Consider the following 6,696-nt stretch of genomic DNA (forward strand, 5'->3'; position numbering starts at 1 on the left):
CAGGCGCAGTTGGCGCGAGGGTGGATCGAACCTTGCGGGAGGCGACAGAATGGATCATGGTTGATACACTTGGAACGTTAAGTCGACTGTTGTGTATGGCATAAGGTACTTGAGTTTTGGGTATTAGTAAGAAGGTTAACGTTGAGGCCCAGTTGTGGTGAAAAGTAACAGACTGATGATCAGTGTTTGAGTTCTCGATTGGACGAGGGGAAATTTAATTGGAGGCGGAACTCCTAGCGGTAAGGCGCGTGTCAGTCGGGGAATAGCGCCATAGATGGTATTGGGGTGGTCAAAGCAACGACTGAGATTGGCATGATGTTAATAGGTAAGGGTTAGCTGGTGAGCGTCACTGAGCTATGGAATCCGAAGTGTTGACTTGAGTTGAAACAGGGAAGGACCCTGTCATGGTGGTACAGTAGGATACCAGGATCGAGTGAAGGATCCAGGTAGGATATGGTTTTGAATGAGGATTCTGAATGGACATCATTCTACCTCCTAGGGTACGTTGCACCGGGAGGGTTGAGCGGGTGACAGAGTTTAGGTGATGTGGTAGTGTATCATGGGAATAGACCACATTAGACCTTAAGTAAGGTATTTGGACATGAAAAGTTTAACTCGGTTGTTTGAGTTAATGTTGGTTGGGTCGAGTGAACTGGCTTCAGGACGGAGCGTCGATGATATCGAATTGAGACCCTTTAGTAGTTTAAATTTTGGAATGGACTTAGAGAACGAAAAGAACAGAGTGGGAACCTGGAATTATCAATTGATTGCAAGTGGAATAGCAGCCTGAAAGTTATCAGACATCTTAAAGAATTGAGCGCTAAGTAGGCGGATACTGGAGGTATTAAGGGAAGCGTAATCCCTGATGAGTTAGTCGTGGTAGCAGTTGCTGGTGTCTGGTTAATGAAACACGACATAGGACATGGTAAGAGGTAAAGGTTAGTGAATACTACGTTTTGGCATTGGTTCAGAGTGAAAGCCAGACAAGTGGTTGGAATTGTTAAGGCAAGAGTGTCTGCCTATTTGAAAGGATAAAGAGCTTGTGAATGGTTAAATTATGAGGAAATAAAGCTCCGGAAGGAAAGAGTTGCATCTCTGCGTAATAACAGACGAGGATCTGTGAGGCGTTCAAAGAAAGAAGGGAGAGTTCTGACCCTTGATTCAACATAAAATTTCGAAGTTGTACTAGGTGTTAGGCCAGCGGGGCCTACAAGCTGATCCCACCTAGTAGAGGTGATGACGTTTGAGTATCTATGGAATCAGGAATAAGACAATGAATTGGTCATTGTAATCTAGGCAGACCCTGGGCTTCGGCAGGGTTGCGGTGTTAAAGAGGGGCTATCGAGAGTATGGCTATTAGACGAGATCTTGCGAGCCAAGATTGTTACTCCTGTAAGAGTGTTGTTGAAAAGTAAAGTAAAGGCGGTGGACCTTGGAAGTTATGGTCAGAACTGCGGGTTTGTTGACTGATGTGTTTGGATAAATTTCGAGGACGAAATTTTTTATGAGGAGGGGATAGTTGTAACGACCCAAATTCGCTAATAAGGCTTAAGGGCCTTGATTAGTGTGCCAGGAGGGCAGGTTGGGATTTATGTGTGATTTTATGAATTAAATGCATGATTATGATTTAAAGCATGTTATTTGGCTATTTGTTTAACTGAGATGCATGGCTATGTTTACTAGTATGCATGTAGGCCCGGATCGTGTTAGAAGGGCATAATTGTAATTTTGGCCATGTTGGGCATAACTTTATTGATATGTGATAACTGTATTCTGTGAATTGTACCACGTGGGTGTGGTTGTATTATTGTGATGCACGTGCCGAGACGGTTCTAGAGAGCTCGTTAACTCAAGAGTCACAACGGGATTTCTATACCCGGCTCGGGAGGAGCCTAGGGGTACCTCGGGAATTTTATGGTTAAGTTGAGATTTAGTGGGTAATGGTTATTGGAGATTTAGTAACCTGGGTAACCATTAGTTACTGCTGAGAGTAACAAGTTTTAGAAAGAAAATGGTAGAAATGAAATAGAAATGAAAAGACTTAAGTACCCTTGAGGTTTAGGTGGGAAAGGATAGGCAAGGAGGGGCAAAATGGTCATTTGGTTGGGAATTAGATAAATGGCAGCTGGTTTTATGGGGTACACGGTTTGGGGCTTAACCATTTTGGTCTTGATAGTGTTTGAAGAGAAGAGAAAAGAGAGGGAAAAGCTAGGGCATGAGGAAGAAGAAGAAGAAGAAGAGAAGGAGAAGTTGGAGACCTAGGAGATGAAGGAAGCTTAGGGATGGATTCTCCATATGAGGTAAGGAATTTTATACACATTTAAGGCTTGATTATGTTATGGGTTAAGAATTTGAGCATGGGTTAAGTTTGATGTTTGAGTTTTTATTTTTTTCTGAAATTGAAATCAAGGATGTGGATTTTGGGGATTTGATTGGGTGTTTAGATGTTTTGGTGATGTTTATGGGTTGTTGGGTGGTTTATTTGGAGTCTTGAGTTGGTTTTGGGGCTTGGGTGTGAGTTTGGGTTGATTTGGTAAGGTTTTAGCTCGGAGAAAACGCAGGAGAAAACCCAGAATTCTGGGTCTGCGAAGGCGTGCCGCGACACAGGTTTTTCGTGCCGCGGCAAGGGAGCCTCTGACTGATGGGTGCCGCAGCACAAGGATGTGGTGCCGCGGCACAAGGCTAATTTCAGGGCATCATTTTTAGGCAATTTTAGGCCTTTGCTCCGGGGGTTCGGGGGATGCCTCCGGGGTGTTGTTCTAAGGTTTTAGGGGTCCCGAGAGTGCGGGATTGGTCCCGGAAAGTGGTTTTGGGTTGATTAGTAATGAGGGATGTTTCTTGTGTGTTGTGACTAGGTTCTTTGAGAGGCTCGTGCTAGAGGACCGTGCTCGCGACTTTAGTGCATCAGGAGGCTCGGAATGCAGGTAAGAAAACTATAACACCCGAGGTTAGGGCATGGCCCCAGATTGTATTATGTGCAAATGTTTAAACTTAAATGAATCATGATGTGTGTGAATGATTATTTCGAATGTACTATATGTGTGATTATGATGAAATGAGCGGCCGTGGGCCGAGTACAGCGTAGGCCGGGGCGGCCGTGGGCCGAGTACGGCGTAAGCCGGGGCGGCCGTGGGCCGAGTACGGCGTAAGCCGGGGCGGCCGTGGGCCGAAAGTAACACCTAGCACATGGGATGCTATATTCAGGGTGGGACCCAAGGGATACATGAGTTATCCTCGCGGTGAGAACCGATACCCCAGGCTTCGGTAAGGCTCTGGGGCGGCTTGGCCGTGTTTGCTTAGTCTAATGATTGACTTGTTTATTGTGGATTATCTGTTATGATAAACTGTATAGATTGCATATGTTATGTCCTGCATGAGTTTTCTTGCTGGGCTTCGGCTCACGGGTGCTCTGTGTTGCAGGTAAGGGCAATGACTGAGTCAACCAACCATGAGTACGGAGAGCGTGAAGCGACGTGTACATGTTTGGCCTGCCCGACTGCTTTGGTTGGGGGTTTATTCGAAAATGGCTGTAATAATCTATAATTTTATAATTTCTCAAACTGTAACCTTATTTCAAGATGTAATTAGTTTTCAAACCTTATTTTGGGATCCCAACTGTTTAATAATAGAAGTTTTGATGAAACGATGCATTTTCAAAGATTACAGCCTTAACTTTTAATTAGTCACACTTTTGTTTCAAAAACCTCGGTTAGCGAGTTCATTGCACACTGTTTTGTCTTAAAAACTCACTTAGTAACGGCTCTAAGGAAGTAGGGCGTTACAATAAGCGCTTGGCTAGTCTGAGACTAGTTATTCAGAGCCAGGGCATACGACCCTGGTGACTATTTGTCACATGGCTAGGGAACGCTGTTCCACAGTTATGACTCTAGAGTCAAGAGGAAGGTTATGTTGGTGACTAATCACCATGCACGTATCCTGTTACAGCTAGTGAGATGCTTACTTATTTGTTAAGCCCTGGCGATCCTATCGTCACAAGGCTAAAGGGCGTTGTTCCCATATTAGTGACTTTTGATATCTGTTAAGCCTTGGTGATCCTATCATCACATGGCTAAAGGGTGTTGTCCCCATATTTGTGACTTTTTGTGATAGTCACCTATTTGTTTGGATTGTTGGTCCTGAATAATTAATACAATCACTGTTGATATTATATCATGTTATATTTTGTTTTCTTACTGGGCTTCGGCTCACGGGTGCTATGTGGTGCATGTAAAGGCAAAAGAAAGTTGGACCATCCTTGACTTGGAGAGCTTAGGTGATGACGTGTACATATGCAGCTGCTCGTCCGCCACGGTCGAGGTTTAAAGGGAAACTAGGGTTAAACCCTGTTTTGCCGCATAGAACGACCTGTTGTAAATATTTTTTTGTAATAGACTCTGAAATTATAATTTTGGGATCCCAACATATATATTAAATGTTCTAATGAAGCGTTACATCTTAACCAAAAATTTTAATCCCTAAATCGCTAACCATACTTAGTTACACGATTTTGGCCAAATGACTCGATTAGCGAGTTTAGCACTGTTTACAATGCCCACCGTAACAGTCCCTGGAGTTGGGGCGTTACACATAAAAACCCCATTTTCTAGTGTGTGTGTGTGTGAGGGGGATGAAGATGAGAGAAAGTGAGAGGTTGAGGGAGAGGATTATGGGAGAGCCAATAGAAAGGAGGTCAAAAGGAAACTAATGAAGTAAGAAAAGAAAATTAATTTTTTATTGAGCTGTGGTTTATCGATGAGAATAAGGAGAGAGTGTGTCAAAAAGTTTTCTCATTTTAAAAGATTAATTGATGTTTGCATTTGCATCTTTAGATTGAGTTTTTTCTTTTATAACATTGAGTTTTGCTCAAGGTTTTACGTGACCTCAAGCTATGCTCTACGTCCTTTTGATAAAGTAGGAGGTCGAGCTTTGGTCCACATCCTATTTTATCATATAAGACAATGTGCATTTTGCACACATGTCATCTGTGTCATCATAGGTATGACAGTGCCCACCTTCAAATAAATTCATAAACCCTATAATATATAATGTTCTTAATTAATTTGACTTTAATTCAAATAATTAACTATATACAACATAACTTATTTATTGGACTACGTATAAGAATAATCTTTATTTTATTATAAACAATTTCAGTCCCACATATGACAGGAATAACAAGGAATAACTTCTGTATTGTATTAAGTTTTATACTTTTTAAGTCTTGTATATGAAGAAAATATACGTTTATATATTAGTAATTGTACATATTGTAAATGTCCTTCCTAAGTCTTACTTAATTGTATATAAAGAATGTAATATTGTAACAACTCAAAAAAAACAAAATCAATATGTCAAACAAGTTTACATAAATATTTTTAGAATAATAATTATTAGAAAGTTCTTACCCTAAAATAATTTTTATGCAGAAGTTATACTGCATAAGTAAATTAAAAATTAATATTCAACATTTAAGAATAAGGAAACATGTATCACTGAGAAGGTACTATATTTTAGACGCAATTTTTGACTTTGACAACATTAATTTATATGCTTTATTCATAGGCTTTTAATTTATTTATTTATTTATTTTTGGAAGGGACGTAGACTTTTAATTGCAAACGAACTAATTCCCGTTGACATATCATATAGTATATTTCTTAATTGATCCCCCTTCCAACTCTTCCACACCTCTCTTTAGATTCTATTCCCACATATATATGATTAACGAAAGCATCCTCGTCATGGGAAATATCATGTGGCTATCTTGCTGCTTAACCACCTGTTCCACATGCCCGTATATTTTTAAATGTATATAAAATATATATGAAAAAAAATTAGGTCGGATAGTTAAAACTTAAATAACAACCTTTTAGTAAATATTAAGGTAATTATTTAAAAAAAATGATAACAATCATTAAATAAAAGTTTTAATGGTTAAAACCAATGTAATTGTCATTCAATATATATTAAAGAAATTATTTTAATTGACATAATTATTATGCAGTACTAATTCTATGGGTATGATTATTGGTGCACTTGTTTTCTTCTCTCTCTCATTTTCAGTTTAATTAATTATGATCAAATATATTATTGTTAGTAAATAGGCATAAATATCATTAAATATTAAGAACAATATGAATTCTTTACTATACCTCTAAAGCCTATAATATAGTGCCTATTTACCAATTAGTTTATCAATTTTAAGAAATTATTTTTTTAATTTTAAATTTTTTTAAATATAATAAGGAATTTTTTCTTAGTTTTAAATTATTTATACTTATATTTTTTCTTACGTCGAGATAAAACTAAAAATTGTGATTAGATTTTTTATTCTTAAAAAATAATTATAATTTTTTAATAATTTTAAAACTAAAAAAATAGTATAAAATTGTCAATTAATAATTGAGAGTTCCAAAGTTATTTTAATTTTTTATAATAATAAATATTTATTTAGATGATTTTTTTAATTATTAATTGACAATTTTATACTATTTTTTTAGTAGGTGTGGAAAAAAAATGTTTTAAAAATTTATGAAAGGATTATTTAAAAATAAGTGTTGAAAAATAGGTGTATCCAGAAGGAGAGACAGATCTAGTAATGGTCCCGTCATTGTGACAAAAAAAAAAAACTTAAGAGTTTATATATTTTGTTTTAATTTGATAATTACCTACCAAAATATTAGAAAAAACCCTCAC

Source organism: Humulus lupulus, chromosome 6, assembly GCF_963169125.1.
Source record: "Humulus lupulus chromosome 6, drHumLupu1.1, whole genome shotgun sequence".
Classification (NCBI taxonomy): Eukaryota; Viridiplantae; Streptophyta; class Magnoliopsida; order Rosales; family Cannabaceae; genus Humulus; species Humulus lupulus.